Source organism: Anomalospiza imberbis, chromosome 3 (assembly GCF_031753505.1).
Source record: "Anomalospiza imberbis isolate Cuckoo-Finch-1a 21T00152 chromosome 3, ASM3175350v1, whole genome shotgun sequence".
Classification (NCBI taxonomy): domain Eukaryota; kingdom Metazoa; phylum Chordata; class Aves; order Passeriformes; family Viduidae; genus Anomalospiza; species Anomalospiza imberbis.
In genome coordinates, this window is record NC_089683.1 from 11,198,665 (window position 1) to 11,214,148 (window position 15,484).

The 15,484-nt window shown below is 37.9% G+C and overlaps 1 long non-coding RNA gene across 1 annotated transcript; it reads right to left on the minus strand.

Annotated features, from left to right (window-relative positions):
- Nucleotides 1–201: 201 nt before the first annotated feature.
- On the minus strand, nt 202–15,377 carry LOC137470264 (uncharacterized). The gene is made up of 3 exons (XR_010996975.1): nt 15,233–15,377; nt 8,380–8,510; nt 202–393 (listed from the first exon to the last, which is right to left on the minus strand). It is a non-coding gene; the product is annotated as an uncharacterized lncRNA (long non-coding RNA).
- Nucleotides 15,378–15,484: the final 107 nt, after the last annotated feature.

The following is a 15,484-nucleotide window of genomic DNA, read 5'->3' on the forward strand; positions in this document are numbered from 1 at the left end:
GATTCTCTCCTAGGCTGACAGGTGCGGCTTGCCAGCTGCCTTGTACAGCAAACAGGGGATGGAGACCATGCCATGTGCAATGATTTAATCAGTTACCATCAACTGCTGGAAAATAAACAAGCTTTTGTGCATTTCTTTCAGTCCCATGTATATTAATTGAAACCAAATATTACAAATGACACTGAAAGAGAGTATCACTGATCAGAGGAAACTTAAATTTAATAGGACACAGCCATGTAATACATAAATATAATAAAGCACAGTCATGTAATACATAAATATTTGGTTAAAAGATAGCAGAATTTTGTTAAACTTGGCAATGGGAAGTCTTTTGAAGTCTCATTTGTCAGTTTCCATTCGTGGGACAGTCAAATCTAGCCATTTGGGTCACAGCTGGCAAAAGAAAGATGATCCTCTTGGTTTATTGTTCTGATACAAAATTGTCATTACAAATTGAAAACACAGAGCAAATAAAAGAGGGCAAATGGGGAACTTGTGTGGTTACATATTTTTAACTGTTGCGTCTGGCTGTACTTTGCTTAATAGGGGCTGCAGAATTCAAGATGTCTATATCCTGGGTCTCATTACTATTGTTTAAAAGTTCTATACCACTAGTTTACAATTAAAACGTTCTTTCTCAATTCAGTTCTCATATCCAATGTTTTCAGTGCTCTAAATATGTGTAACCTGAACGAATATTTTTATTAAGTATCTGACAGCTGCCTTGAAACATTTTTATTTTAAATATTTGCATGTCAAAATACAGATATAGAAGACTTTCTTCCACAGCCAAATGAGAATGTTCATACAATGTAAAGAAAAAGTAATATTGCTAAACTGAAGAAAAAACATTTTACAGAAGACCCTTTAACTTTGTTTTCTGCATGTTTGTGACAAAGAATTCTCATGATTACACTGTAAGCAAGGACAAGTCAAGAAGAACTGTAAAACAGATTAAAAAATTTATGCAATCAAACTGATTGCGTAAATAATTATAGCGGTGGTCTTTTAAAAATTATGAAAATTGAAGTCATGGCAGTATTTTGAAAAAAAGTGAGCTTGCCTTTGAAGTATTAGTACATCCAAATTCTTTCTCTCAGCCTAAGCATATATTCAGATTTTTGTAGATTTTCTGTCCTGGTTTAGAGTCAAGTTCTTGTACAGAATTAGAGTTGCTAGAGAAGGAACAGCAGCAGTAGCAGAAGACTTTATTCTCTGTCTAGCTTTTTGATCATAATAATTTCTCTGAAGGAGATTATTTTTGTTCTTTTCTATTTTAATGGTTTGAGAGAGATGAGTTTCTAGTACAGACAGCCAGGGGATCCAAAACTGTGATAATAACTGCAGGCCCCATTAGGCAGAAATATGATATTTTATAATGGATTATGGGGTACTGATTTGCTTTCATTCACTCTTTTTCTCTTCATGTCCCTTGGTATATTTTGTTGCTGAAGCAGAGACCACAGCTTAGTCAGTCTTTTCAAGACTTTACCAGGAAAAGTGTACCATCAAGAGCATGTGCTCTGCAACCAATTAGAAAATAGAGTTAATACACACCTACCATTGCAATCAGCTTCTGGGGATGCCTCAGAGACTTTGCCTTGAGAAGCTAGTAGGCACTAACTCAGTCTAGACTTTCCCATGCAAACAGCCTCATCATATTACTGCTCTGTATTTCCAGTGTAAAGTCTGCCTTATGGCATGCATGTGTGGAAACACTCCTTACACCCTTCCCATGGAGAGGCTTTCTGTCTTCTCCCAAGCAACACAACAGCCTCTCCACCAGCTTGGGGTCCAGACCATGTAAGAATGGCTTCCTCTCATGGCCTGTGAGAGAATCTATACTAATAAAATAAAAGATAGTGTGACCCCAAACCTAACTTAGCACGATATGGTAATCTGTCTTTACCTCCAAAATAAGGTGGCTACACTCAGACTCAACATGGGGAATATCTTTATTCCATACATTATCCTCAAACCACACCTGGGAATCATCAGGGAGAGTGCTAGTTATCTTGAGTCAAAATCAGGCAAGGCACCATTTAACATTACAGATAATGGAGTTTTAGTGTCTGTGTCTGTGCCCTGTTTCATTTGCTGGTAAAAATGAAACCTTAGGACACAGCTAAAAAGTCTGTAGTCTGGATCCACAACCACAACAGACTTCAGGATGTTATAAACCCATCATAGGATACATTTATATTGCATGTCAAGCTCAGGTCAGCATTCTGGATCTGAACTCTAACTTACAGACATTGCAAAAATTTACAGCCTTAAAACAAGGTTGCAATTCCCTCGATGGCAGAGGTTTAAGTCCTTTGGGCTTCTAAGGTCCAAGGTGAGCTAGCACATGATGTTCAGGTCTATTTTGCAGGCTGAAATGATCAAGGACAGTTTGAGGAAGCATCTCTTTTTCCCAACATCTAGGTACAAGCCAGAGTTTGCAGAAATGCCCTCTCAAGGCACCAAGGAGCATGAGAGAGTCCTGCAGGGCTGTGCCTCAACTGGCAGGAGGACTGTTCACCATTTTCTGCTAACCAGGTCTCATACAGTATCCACTAGGACATTGATTTAAGCCTGTGTTGCGAGTATTGCAGAGTGAGAATATAATCTGTAAAGTTTTGTGACTGTTCCATTTGTTTGCAACATATCAGGTGTGTCATCCACTGGACTTACTGCCCAAGCAACCTTGATTTTCCTCTCTGTCCAAAAGAGTACTCTGCTATCCATGCCCTATCCCCACTTAGCTCAGGCACAGCATGACTATCATGCCAGAGATGTTCTGGTTTCATTAGCAAAGTTCCTCTCCCCTACCCCATATCTAAATTTGCCCTACAGGCAGACAAAGGCTGCCTCTACAGAAGCAGATGGCTGTTTTACATGTCAATGTACAACCTTAACCTTTCCTCCAGTGGCTTTGGGACTTTTGACAGCATGCCTATTCCTTAGTGTCTACATGTACAGATATTAAGAAGTCACATAACCTATATAACTGCCTGTCAAACCACTCTGCTCAAATGTCTGGAGTGCAAAATACCATCTAGTTGTAATAATTGATTGAGATAAGCACATTCACTGCATCTACACAGTTGTGGTCAATATTTCCGAGACATTTTGGGTTCTCAACACCTACATAAAAGGGCAACTTATTTCTCCTTCGTGCATTTCTGCCTTCTGCTCACCTTGCTGCTTCTACAGACTGGTGTATATCCAGAGAAATGCAGCAATAATTAGGTTCTTCTGAGTCCTTTTGGGCCTTAATGATTTTCTAAATAGAATTAGTTTCATTTTTTCTCCCCAAACACAAAGAAGCACCAGACAACATTTCATCTTCAGTACAAAGCCCCACCAAAACATATTCCTAAGGTTATTTATATGGTATTTTTATATGGACAGAAGTTATCCTCTGGAACCCTGCCAAAGACCCTGCAAAAGTAGGTGACGGCCTAGAAACAACTGCTAATCTCAGAGATGGCAATATACTTTCATCTCCAGGATCGTTCTTTAAATTCCTTGCTATAGATTATATACACCTCTGAACGCACTTTTCTTGGAAAGATTAATTTAACTACCTTGAATCTTGGCTTGCAGTCTAACTTCAGGATTGCTGCAGCACACCCTAGCTACAAATACAAGTTTATTGAAAAGAAGTAATGGGATTCACTGCTGGAACTAGCAGTAAATTTTCAACCCCAGAATTAAAACTGCCTGGTTTTGCAAAGCTGACAGATTTCACAGTAAAATCATAAAATATGTTTCAGTCTTGAAATCTGCAAAAATAAATGTGGGGCAGCAAAAAATGAACATGACTTGAGAAAATGTTTTCTGAAAGTTTTAGTAAAAGTGTTGCCACTTTTGCAGCTAACACTCATTTCTAAGCACATTATTTTTGTTACAGGCCAATGCTTCTGACTTGTCTGTGTCAATTTCCTCTAGATATGTTCAGTCATTACACTTTTGGTTTTGGTGTAGGTTAACAGAATGTAGACACGTATACATTCCCAGACCCACCTATAAAATGGCATCAAGCACACTGAATGATGTGTGATGACAAAACACACTGCTCACCCTACACTAAGTCTTTCAAACACTTCAACATGTCATTAAATTCATACTGGTCACAGAAGAATTTTCTGACCATGAAAACTTGGTGGGAACTCAAATGAGTGGTAACAGATGGAGAGTGATGTTGGTGCAACTACACATGTAAGACAAGTCCTTGGTGCTCGTCACTTCTTGAAGGGCTGGGGTTTGAGTTTTGACCCAAACCAAGGCACACTGGTAAATGCTGTTCACCTTCTTAACAGAATAGCAAAGTGTGTGTCATGTCCAAAATATTTCTCCTGGAAAGAAAGACTTTGGGGCTGCAGTGAAGGGCAACCTGGGAACTGCTGATAAAGCAGAGGTGTTTTTCTCCTCCCAGCAAAGATGCTAGAGTTAATTTGTTGCAGTTTTGTCTGCACAAGACCTATTATATGGGCTGTAATTTCACGGGATGGAGACTGTGAACTCCCAGGTCACTTGTAAACCGATCACTCCCCAGCCTCTCCTCCTTGTGCTTTTAAGTGTTTTGAGCCTGGTAAATTGAAACCTGAAGAAACACAGAGCTCTGATCTTTGGGACCTCTAGAGCAAACCTGGACTTTTGCTGATTTGCTCTAGGAAGTAACTGCTTACTTACCCCATAATTAACACCACAAAGCTGATCCTTGGAAGATAAAGTATGGGAGGTCAGAGACAGGATCGGGGGAAAGGGTTTCATTAGAACTGCAGCATTTGCAGCCTGATTTTCTTCTCATTTGCATCAGATTGATCCTAGAACTGTTACACTAAAGTCAGAGGTGCTAACAACTATAAAATCTGTCTGGATTAGAAGCAGGTCATTACTATCACATCTAATGGATTTTAATCCATAAATTTAGTAAAAACAGCAACAGAAATTGCTTATTAGCTACATGACTAACGACACTTTCACTCTTATCTCACAACAGAGGCTGCATTAGCACTTCCTTACAAGTTCCAATTTACATCAAGGTTTCAGACACATAAATAAGTCTTCCAGTTGATTGACTTCCTTTAGCCAAGCAACTAGGTACAGTAGTATTCATAACATTGAATAACACCATTAAACAATCTTTGTATAAAATAACTTGTTTACCAGTTTTTATTTGCATTTTGCCGCTGGGAATTTAAAGTGCTATCTTGTATTAAAATGAGGGGAGGAAAAAATAAAGACAGATAAAAAGAGAAAAGAAAAAAAAAAAAAAAAAAAAAAAAGGAATAAGGAAAGTCCAAGCTCTCAACTGGTGGGAATCAGAATGGCCTCACATGTCCCTCATTTTCTCTTTGACAGGTTGATTTCAGACTGACATCCAGTTTATATTAGTGAGGAGTCAATGAAAATATGTGAATAAATAAAAGAATCAGTTGCCAGTGCTAACCTAAGACTTTCATGAACAACAACAAGAACTAAATAGGTTAAATATATATATATCTACATATAAATCTCATATATTTAGACATTCCTTTACAGCATCTAGTTTTAGACTCAGATTCCTGCTTTCCACACAAATGTGGTTATACCACAATTTTTTTGTTGAAAACCATTTATATCAGAAATAAAGAATCATCATTTTGAGGTTAGAACAAGACGTATTTATACTACAGGACTGGATCCCACCACATTTTAAATTTACTGGATGAATAGTTTATGTGTGTCCCTCATTTGCGTCTTTGTCACACACTGTATCCCACATTCAGTCTTTGGCATGCAAAAGTTATGCATCCCAAAGACGTTTTCCTCGTAAAACTGGCTGTTTACTTTTTGTACAGCAATACCACAAGTTAATGTTCTTTCTTTTTAAGAGGGTCAGGGTCTTTGGGTCTATTTTAAAATGAAAAATGAAATAGTGCAGATCAAATAACTTCAGAACATAAATCAAACCTCAAATAATTGAAAGGGCAGCCTCTAATTTCTTACCCAAAATATGTGAATACTGAAAAGGGATAAACAGTTTGCTAATTTGCCTTCTTGTTTTAGTCTTTATCTCAAATGTAATTCTAATATACAGAAACTGAACTGCCAAAAATAAGTTCTGGCTTGCAAGCAAGAAGGCATCATATTGCCAGTTATGGACACGATAGTCCTGTTTTATGACTATGCCAGGGAATATTCTGGGCACTGCAACTGCCACTTACATGGTTAATCTGTAAGAATGGTCCCTGACATGGTTTTGTTAAAATCACCTAGCATTTCCCAAACAATTTCCTGGCACAGTGCAGAAGTTAATATGGGAGAATGACCACTCAGAACATGCAGATTGAAACAGTCCACATTTTGGAAATAAAGAAAACTTAGTAATATGTAAATGTCATGACAATGCCAGCTGGCCCTATGGTTGAAGAACAGGCATTTGGACTGGTTGCTCTGTAGTATAAACTTAGCCTGTATGACTAAGACACCTCTGCACAGGAACACTGTATTTCTGGATGCCTCTTCCTAGAAACCCTACCAAGTGAAAGAGAGTTTGTGAAACAAAAGAGCAGCAGAAATATCCAGAAGGGGTTTTCCTCCCACATAAAACTCCACTTTAAAAACTTAGGAAGATGTGAGTTTTTAAAAGCACTTAAAACTCCAGAATGTTTTGTAGCTGACTGGGGGATAAGAGTAACAGTGGGAATACCAAAACCTTGTGCATAAATTCCTGACTGCAAATAGTAGTTGACCTGTAGACATCATATGGCTTCTACACAAATACCCTTCAGTGCTGCACAATTGTTTGGGGTACCTCCAGGAGTTCCCAAACCATGTGCAGACCCTCTCTCTAGGGCTTACACAGGCTAAGCAGTGGATGGGGTGCAGAAACCCCTGTGAAGTACATGCACACTGCATAGGGCAGTGCTGTGAAAGCACCTGGTACAGACATGATGGGATTTGTCAGAGTGCTGAACCTTGCTTTCAGTTCAGAGACTATTCAGGCCTTTGCTCTTCAAATCTTCATTGCTCTGTGCTAATTCTTCTCTCTCATATGGAATCATAGAACTGTTTAGGCTGAAAAGACTGGGCTCTGTCTGTTGTCCACATTTCCTCTCAGGTAAGTGTGTCTCCAGCTGAGAAGGCCTCGTCTCCACCCAGCTTCTCTGCTGTTCAACCTCCCCAAAAGAAATTGTACCTGTAGACCAATGTTGAGGACACTTTTCTGGATCTTTAGTCCACTGACAAAGTAAGCTTTCGTTTTGCTAAAGTAAACAGAGATATTTTAACTCACAAGGTTAATCAGTTGGACCATTAGTAGAAAACGTGGATCTGGAGCATCCTAGGTAGGAATGAGAAAAGAATGTTTGGGGTAGACATTTTCCATAAAGAAAGCAAGATGCATCTCATGCAAGGGAAGCAAGTTTAATATAAATTAAAATAGTACTTTTTCTTTCCCATGTAACCCTTCCACTAGATGTTCAATACACGATCTCCTAGAAAAAAAGTTGATATGCAAATGACCTACATTCACCTCCCAGAAGCTGCTGGTCTCAGAACCAATTACATCTTCAGCAGTATGGCTGCTGCCAGTACAGCTCCTAACATGGAACCAGCAATGAAGGCCTGTATTCTGCCACAATTCCCACAGTCAGCCCATTTTCATTCATCATGGGCTTCTGAATATTTCACTAAGCAAAGGGCATGAAACCATAATCAGTAAGGAAGGAATGTAAGAGAATTAGAGGACCTTAAAAAGAAAATTTTATGAGTGTTATAAAGTATTCTTCAATTCGTAGGTTTTTTTTGTGGGGTTTTGTTGGTGTTTTGTTTTGAGGGGGGTCGTTTGCTTGGGGTTTTTTTGCCTTAAGCAGAATAAATTAATAGGAAAAAACTTATTGGGGAATGGCTCTATTTTAAAAATAAAGAACAACAGAGAACCTGTCAGATCTTGGAATCTTTGCTGCCCCTCCTTTTATGAACAAAACGTGAGCAATATACTGTTGAGGACAGCTAAAGAAGGGGATTGAGTGGGAATGTTACTTGATTCAAAACTTACCATTAAAAAAACTCTCCACCATCAAGAATCTGTCAAGGGAGTTCCTGTATTCAAATGGACAGCAAATTAAACATATCACTAACCTCAGGGAACCTAGGAATACCAAAACAAGGAATATTTTTAGCCCATTTGGCTACTTGGGGGTGGTAAGTGTCTGCTCTCATTAAAATCTTACGACTGTTTCTCCCAGATGTCATAATTGTAAAAGCTGTTGACCGATGCAGCTGATATGACCCAGGCAGTGGTATCCCAGTTCTTTAGGTGACAGTGATCTCACCATGACAGTGCAAGGGAGCTAATTTAGCTTTTAGAGAAATTAGGAATCCTTCCAAGCTGGCTTAGGATACCTTCAGAATCCACCTCATTCTCTTGAGCTTCTAGCTATGTACAGAGGGTGAAGAAATCCATTGGTCTGGTCTGGAAGCTCTGCTTTTGTCTTCACTTCATGAACGTCCTCTTTGCTTCATGAGTTTCAGGGCTGTGGAAAAACCCAGACCAGGATTTCTAGCTGAGTAAAAACTCATGCTATGTAAATTAGAAGAAGAAAAATAAAATAAAATAAAATAAAATAAAATAAAATAAAATAAAGTTATACAGTCAAAACCAGCAGTGAAAATAGACATCCACAATGGGCAGGAAGCCAACAGCAATGCTAGAAAATACTGAACAGGATATGTACAAAACCAGCTCTGTCATTTTGGAAATGGATATAAGAACATGGAGAAAATACATATCTGTGTTACAAAAAATAAGGTCAGATGTGCAAGTGCATGTTTTTGCGTGGAAAGAGGAATTTAATTCCTTCCCTGAGTGAAGAACTTTACTCTTCCAATATTATGACTTTTCATTGCTTGCATAGGAATAGTACAGTAAAATATACTCTGGGCTCAATACATTCCTACCTCTACCTCTCTGGTGACTTCTCTGAGTTGATGAGGAAGAACCTTTCACAAGTCACTGCTATTTTAAGCTCCTTTAAATTCTGGCACATAAAACAACTACAGAGATATAATAGACCAGAAGAGCTGTTACTGCTTCTGGTCCAACCATTCTCAAAGGGCAAAGAACTGAAGGTGTCTGGACCATGAGGAGAAGACAGCAAGCTGGAAAGTCTATTTAGGTTAGTTATAGCAATATAGTCAAGAAAGGATCTCTTAGGAATGGGGCATTTATATGGGATTGAGAGGATGGGTGAGGAAGGAACATGTGTGCTTGTACTTCTGCTCAACTAACCCAAATAATGTCTGGCAGAGCTGAGTTTGCACAGCCCACAGCAGCCAGAGCTGGCACGTTCTCAGGCTTGTCCAGAACATGAACCTAAAAAGTTTCAGATTCCGTTTGGAGTCTCAGAATGTGTGAGGAGGCTCAAAACTACCACATCTAGAATGCACTTACATAAGACTATTAAATTAATTAGTCTTGCAGCACAGTACAAAGTGTAATTCAATCCTGGTGATAGACTGGGAGATTAATCACAATTTACAGCCTTGTGAAGGCAGATATGCACACACACACACAAAAGTATGCAAAAGGAAAGAAAGGAAAAGAAAAATATTCAAGCACTCAGAGACTTTAGCTCCAGTAATAATTAAATGCATTGATGACATTTTTGAAAGATAAACTATTTCTCCCTTTTTCTCAGTTTTTCGTTGATCATAAAACTGGGGTTTGATTGCTTTCAGTTTCTAAAAAAAAGGAAGAAAAAACAAAAGCAGACAACTGGGACTTTTCTTTTTGAAAAGAAACCTTGATACCTAGAATAATTTCTTTTTTTACTGGCTTCTTTTTTGTCAATTAAAAAATGTTGACAAAATTGACATTTTCTTGAACAAAAAACTTCAACTTAAAATTCAACAAACTTCAGTGCTAGCACTGGACTAATATGGTCTTTTAAAATTAGACATAAACATTTTTACACTGTTTTTTGGTCTTTTGGTTCGGTTAGGTCCAGTTTTCTTTTTTTTTTTTTTTTTTTCCTTAGGTTTTGATCAGAAAAAATAGCTTGAATTTCAAGAAAGTGAAACTCCATTATTGTCTTGAGAACCCACAAAAACCTTTGTAGGGCATTTGAGAAGTGAAAGGTACCATTTTGGACCCTAAGCCTTTCACATACCATTCAACAGTCAAAAGAAAGTCATTTTAGTGGCAGATCTCCTGTATTGTATACCTTGTATATGTTATTTGAAAATCATCTTCATGACTAAAATTGGCTGTGTGTGTTATTACTTCTTACAGAAAAAGTATGAGATCTGTACATTCCTTGAAATGCTTTTAATTTGTAGAGGGTATCTATCATTTAAATTTTTTTTGCTGTTTTGCAATGCTGTGCTATTTCTCCATTTTGGTTGAAAATCACATCAATAATAAGAAGAGCAGATTTGAATTGTCACAGTTTTTTACTGCAGTGACAGAAATTCCCTGAACACAATTATCTCAGATCAAGATTTTCATGTCCCTCACTCAAAGCCTTCCCTAAACACAATGTGTTTTGCCCTCAGTTGACTGAGAGCGCCTGAGTTTCAGAGAATAGGGCTTCAACGCTTCCTGAAAGTGTGACAGCTTCAAAGTATGTCCAATGAGACCCTAGAAGCACCAGTCATTTTGGAAAAATGTTGTTGCTGTTTCTCTGATCCATTGTCTTTTTCAGAGTGGCACAACTGTGTTTGCTGTGCACAATTCCCAACAAACTGATTGATGTGGAAGGCAAGCCAGGAAAATCTCTGCTCCACCCCACTTTGCGTGTTCCACAGTCAAAAATGTTCAATAACTGCCCAGATGGGGAATATATTTTTTCCTTTCTGTTCCTGTACATACTCCTTCTGCAAATTGCATTATTATTGGGTCGCTTGCAGGCTGTTGACTTCATTCTACAGCTTGTAACCCTTTGCATAGTCTCCCACCTACCACATTGCTCTGGAAATGCCACCAGTGAGCTCCTGCCATGAAATGTTCCTGTAAATTGGAACAAAGGGAGCATATGGATCCTTTGATTCATCCTTGCTACACACAGACACACACACACATGCACACATTTTTTTACCACTCAAATGAAACCCGCGAGCGGTCCCAACATTTTGTGTGCAGCCCTGGGCTGTAATGACATTTGTGCTCTATCTTGCTCGTGTTGGGGTGTTGTATAGCCATCATCACTCGAGCCTACGTCTTCATTCCTTCTTAGGTTACATGACCAGCACTGCGATTAGGAACAGGTTTCAAAGTATGTCCACATACTGGTAATTTATCACACACACATTGCACAAATAAATAAATAATACACACATATATATCAACTTAATTGCTGCACATGTAAGTACCTGATTTCACATAATGAATATTTCAAGAAAGCCTATACCCCAATAGATATTAATTACTCTGTCTGAACTAGAGATCCCACTTTTCTCCTAAACATACTACATTCAGTGGGCTATTTTAGTTATGCTGTTGCTCATCACTGTGCTGGCCTAAACATTTTATTTGCTAAAATAAAAGCAAAAATTAAATTCTCAAAGGAGAGAATTTTTTTTAATGAGGGATTTGGAAAAGATTGGATAGTTTTGGAGCAAGACTCAAAAAAAATTAACTTTCCAGGTTTTATTTGCATTGTTTTATTTAAACTGTTTTGATGTCAAAGGATAACAGTATTGCAAGTATTATCTTTGGAGAAAATAAATCCTTCTGCCCAGGTATACTTCTGGATAATTTGCATAACTCTTAGTTTACACCAGTGCAGGTAAGAGATGATTATTTTTTTTTCTGGTAGTGGGTTTGTGCCATCACCGAGAGCTGGGTTTCTCCACAGGAGCAGACCCTTCTCCCCAGCTCAGCATATGCACCACCAGTAACAACAGAGGTACCAACACTTCCTCACAGGAGGAAATTCTAGCTTTTACAGGGCCACCCTCAATTTCAGAGGAATTTTGTATGATTTAGGACCACTACAAATTTCTGGTCCTGATCACAGAAAGTCTGATATGGATAGAGCCTTGCAGGCTGGCGATACATTAGATACAACAGCCCTGCTTGTGTTTTGCTCAGTTAAAAGGACACCATTCTTCTAAGTCCCAAGTAATTGCTAAACAGTTACACTTCAGCAAATTTCCATGAAAGATATACAAGTCCCCAGAGATGTTCTGGTACACGAGTGTTAAGTGCAGCATCCTTATATTTTAAGTAGGTGATTCTTTGCTACATAAATGTCCCAGCCTGCTGCATGAACAAAGGTAAGATGACCCTCCAGAGACATTAACAGGCTTTTTACCTCCTCTGTGCTTTATTCACAGGCAGGCAGCATCCTACCTCCCCTCTCCAGCCCAGTTTTGCTTATTTGTGTTTATGGTACACAAGGCAGTAGATAAACAAAAAGGAGTCTTAGACACTTTCTGTTCCTAGCTAAACCTTTTAGTTACACATTAGGGAACAGAAGTGTGGTACGACCCTCTGTTTATTTGTGGTTCTTTTAAGTGATGTCCAGAGACCTACATTTCATGGTTGTTTGAAAGTTTATATAACAGTGGGAAGCTGTTAAACAGCAGTTTACCTTCACTTTTTTCTTTTTTTTTTAATCATGTAAAGGATTTGAAATTAACATACATTCTGCCATATTATTTTAGATATTATTTAACATTTTCCAGATTTTCTCTCTAGATAGAATTTATATTTCCTGTAAGTAATGATAAGAACATTCATGTCAACAAATCTAAAATCTATTTGGTAACTATGCACTTCAAAATAGTCCTTGAAATTTCAAAATAAGTTGCCGTTCAGCTGTCTGTAAAAAAAAAAAAAAAGTGATTAAAAAGAAAATCTACACTTTTCACATTCAACCTATGAAAAAGGCGAAAAGTACTTCCAAAAAATATCTTTTCTTTTTAGTTCCTTGCATTCTATTAAGTAATACGTAATTCGATCTTTTAAATTAACTGGATATGTTTTTTTCAATGCTCACAATGTCCTTGCACGTCTCCCAGTTCCTAAAGTTTATCATGTTCAAACACATTTAGGATCTCTCTAGCACTACAATGCATTCAGGAAATAAGTTTTTCTTTCGTATGTCTAAAATCTCACCTTTTTTCTTTATATAATTTGACCTTAATTCTGTTTCCTTAAGCGTCAATGGTACTTTTGCTTTGCTATAGGATCCACTTATTTTACTGCCTTATATAGCAGCAGCTCCTTCCAACACAGAACACTTCTTTCATAAAAAAAAAAAAAAAAGCTTTAAAAAAATCCTAATTAAATATATAATCTATTTAGTAAACAGGTCTTCACGGAAAGTCGCTTTGGGATATTGGATATGTTGTTTTCCTTCAAATCATCTTAAACCTTCAAGCTAAGAAACATAAAACAATTTCAATGTAAATCACTTAGCATATAAATTTGATTTGGACTAAGAAATAACTGCATAAAAACTGCCAAAATTTTAATGCAAAGTATTCATTTTCTTGGCTCCTTATATTAGGATGAAAGAACACCCACTTTTTAATTATGAATTTAAGTGTTTGGAAAATAATTTTCAGCCTGAAAGACAAGCCAGTTTTGTTGTTTTTAAAATTATTTGTGTCCAGGAATTTTTCTGGGAGAACATAGATGGAATTCATAGTAAAATAAATTTAATGTAATTCCATCATTTTTTTGGAAAGCTCACATGACAGAGTCATATCCCATTAATTCACAGTGATCTCTAGAAGGCCAACTGAAAACTACAGAATAATAAAAACTAGAGCCAAAAAATTTAAACGGTTCACTACACAAGACCTCATTTATTTTAGGTTTAAAAAAAGACGTTGTCTTCCCCATGATAACTTCGTGCAACAACTCTAACTTAAATGACCATTCTGTAATGAAAACTATTACCTTTTAGGGTTATGAATTCTCACGGTATAATGTTATGCATTTATGTTTTTTCTGAAACACTTCTGGATGCAGATTCAGACTCTGCTACAAACATGTAAAATATTCTGCACTACAAGGCAATGACTGAAACAATATTTCTCTTCTAAAGTTGCTAAAAACTCCATAGTTTACAAAGACAAATTATCCTATTATCATTATTAGTGTTTGTCAAGTCATACTATATATATTCTTTCTATATATATAGAATATTCTATTCTCTAAATCTTCCTAAAAGAAAACCTTGGTGAGTGACAGAACTGCAAATCCAATCAAACACCATGAAAACTGGCCATAATAAACTTTGCTATAGTGAAACTCCACTTAAGGGTGCAGCAAAATAAAAATCACGAAGCACGTTTATGCTTTTTGACCAAGCACACTGCATTTACACAGCCACTTGAAACTGCTGACAGCCAAGTTTTTTAGGGAGGGAAAGAGTCAGACTGAATGTCTTAATAGGTAATATGAATAATAATCAGGATTTCTGAGAATGCTCCCCAGTACTGCTCTCAATAGAGTTTAATCAAAGGGACCAACTGTAACTTTTGAACATTTAACCAAAATTCATCTTGTAGTTAAAAGACAGATGTGGTGTGAAAGCTTGAATTCACAGTTATAAAATTCCCCCTCCTCAAACACATACAATGAAAAAAAAAAAAAAAAAAAAAAAAAAAAAAAAAAAAAAAGGAGATTTAAAAGCTATAAAGCTATACAGCCCTGTTTAGGCCAAGTTGTTACATTTCTTGAACAAGGACAATTTTCTAAGTACAATCATTTCCTCCAACAAGGTAACTCATGTAAACACCATCAGGGTCATACTGTTTGTTCTGTGCTGCCAGATGGGGGATATAAACCATGCAGAAACAATTTCAGATTTCCACCCTGATTAGTTCATCTTGAATATTTTCACAGTGTGAATCTGGAAGTCAGAAGTTTACATAATGGTTATAAATTAGAGAGAAATCCTGCTGCCAAGAAAGTCACACTCGAGCAAACAAACTGTCTCCTTCCTAACATGTTTTAGGTGTTGCTTATCAAACACACTCTCAGCTGTAGGTGGAAAAAGACCTTGAATTCCTCGTCGGTTTTTGGATTGCTGTTTTCCCGCGGGCTGTTTAGTCACAGCGGTGATTTACCCGCACCGTCCCCGTCCCCGTCCCCGTCCCATGCCCGGTGCCTGGCCCGGCGAGCGGAACTTGCGGCAGCCTGCAGCTCCCTCCGGGGGCCAGCGGAGAGCCCGCAGGCTCCGAAACCCTCGAGGAGCTCTGAGCCATCGGCCAGGGAGATACTTCACTGAGCAAAACATACCCCCTGCAAGTCCCCGAGTCCTTCACACCAAAGAGTTTTGCTACCAGACAGCCGAAGGGGTGACTTGCCCTGCACCCCTGAGCTCCTCTCATCCATGCTGTGCTTTCCTGAGCTTCTTCAGAGCATAGCTTTGGCTGGGTTTTACTGTCATCCCAGAACATAAGCCTCAATCCCAGCATTATTTTAGAAAAACTCAACATAATGCCAGTTTTTATTAGGCTCGATGGTGGCTGGGGTTGAAAGGAAAATAAA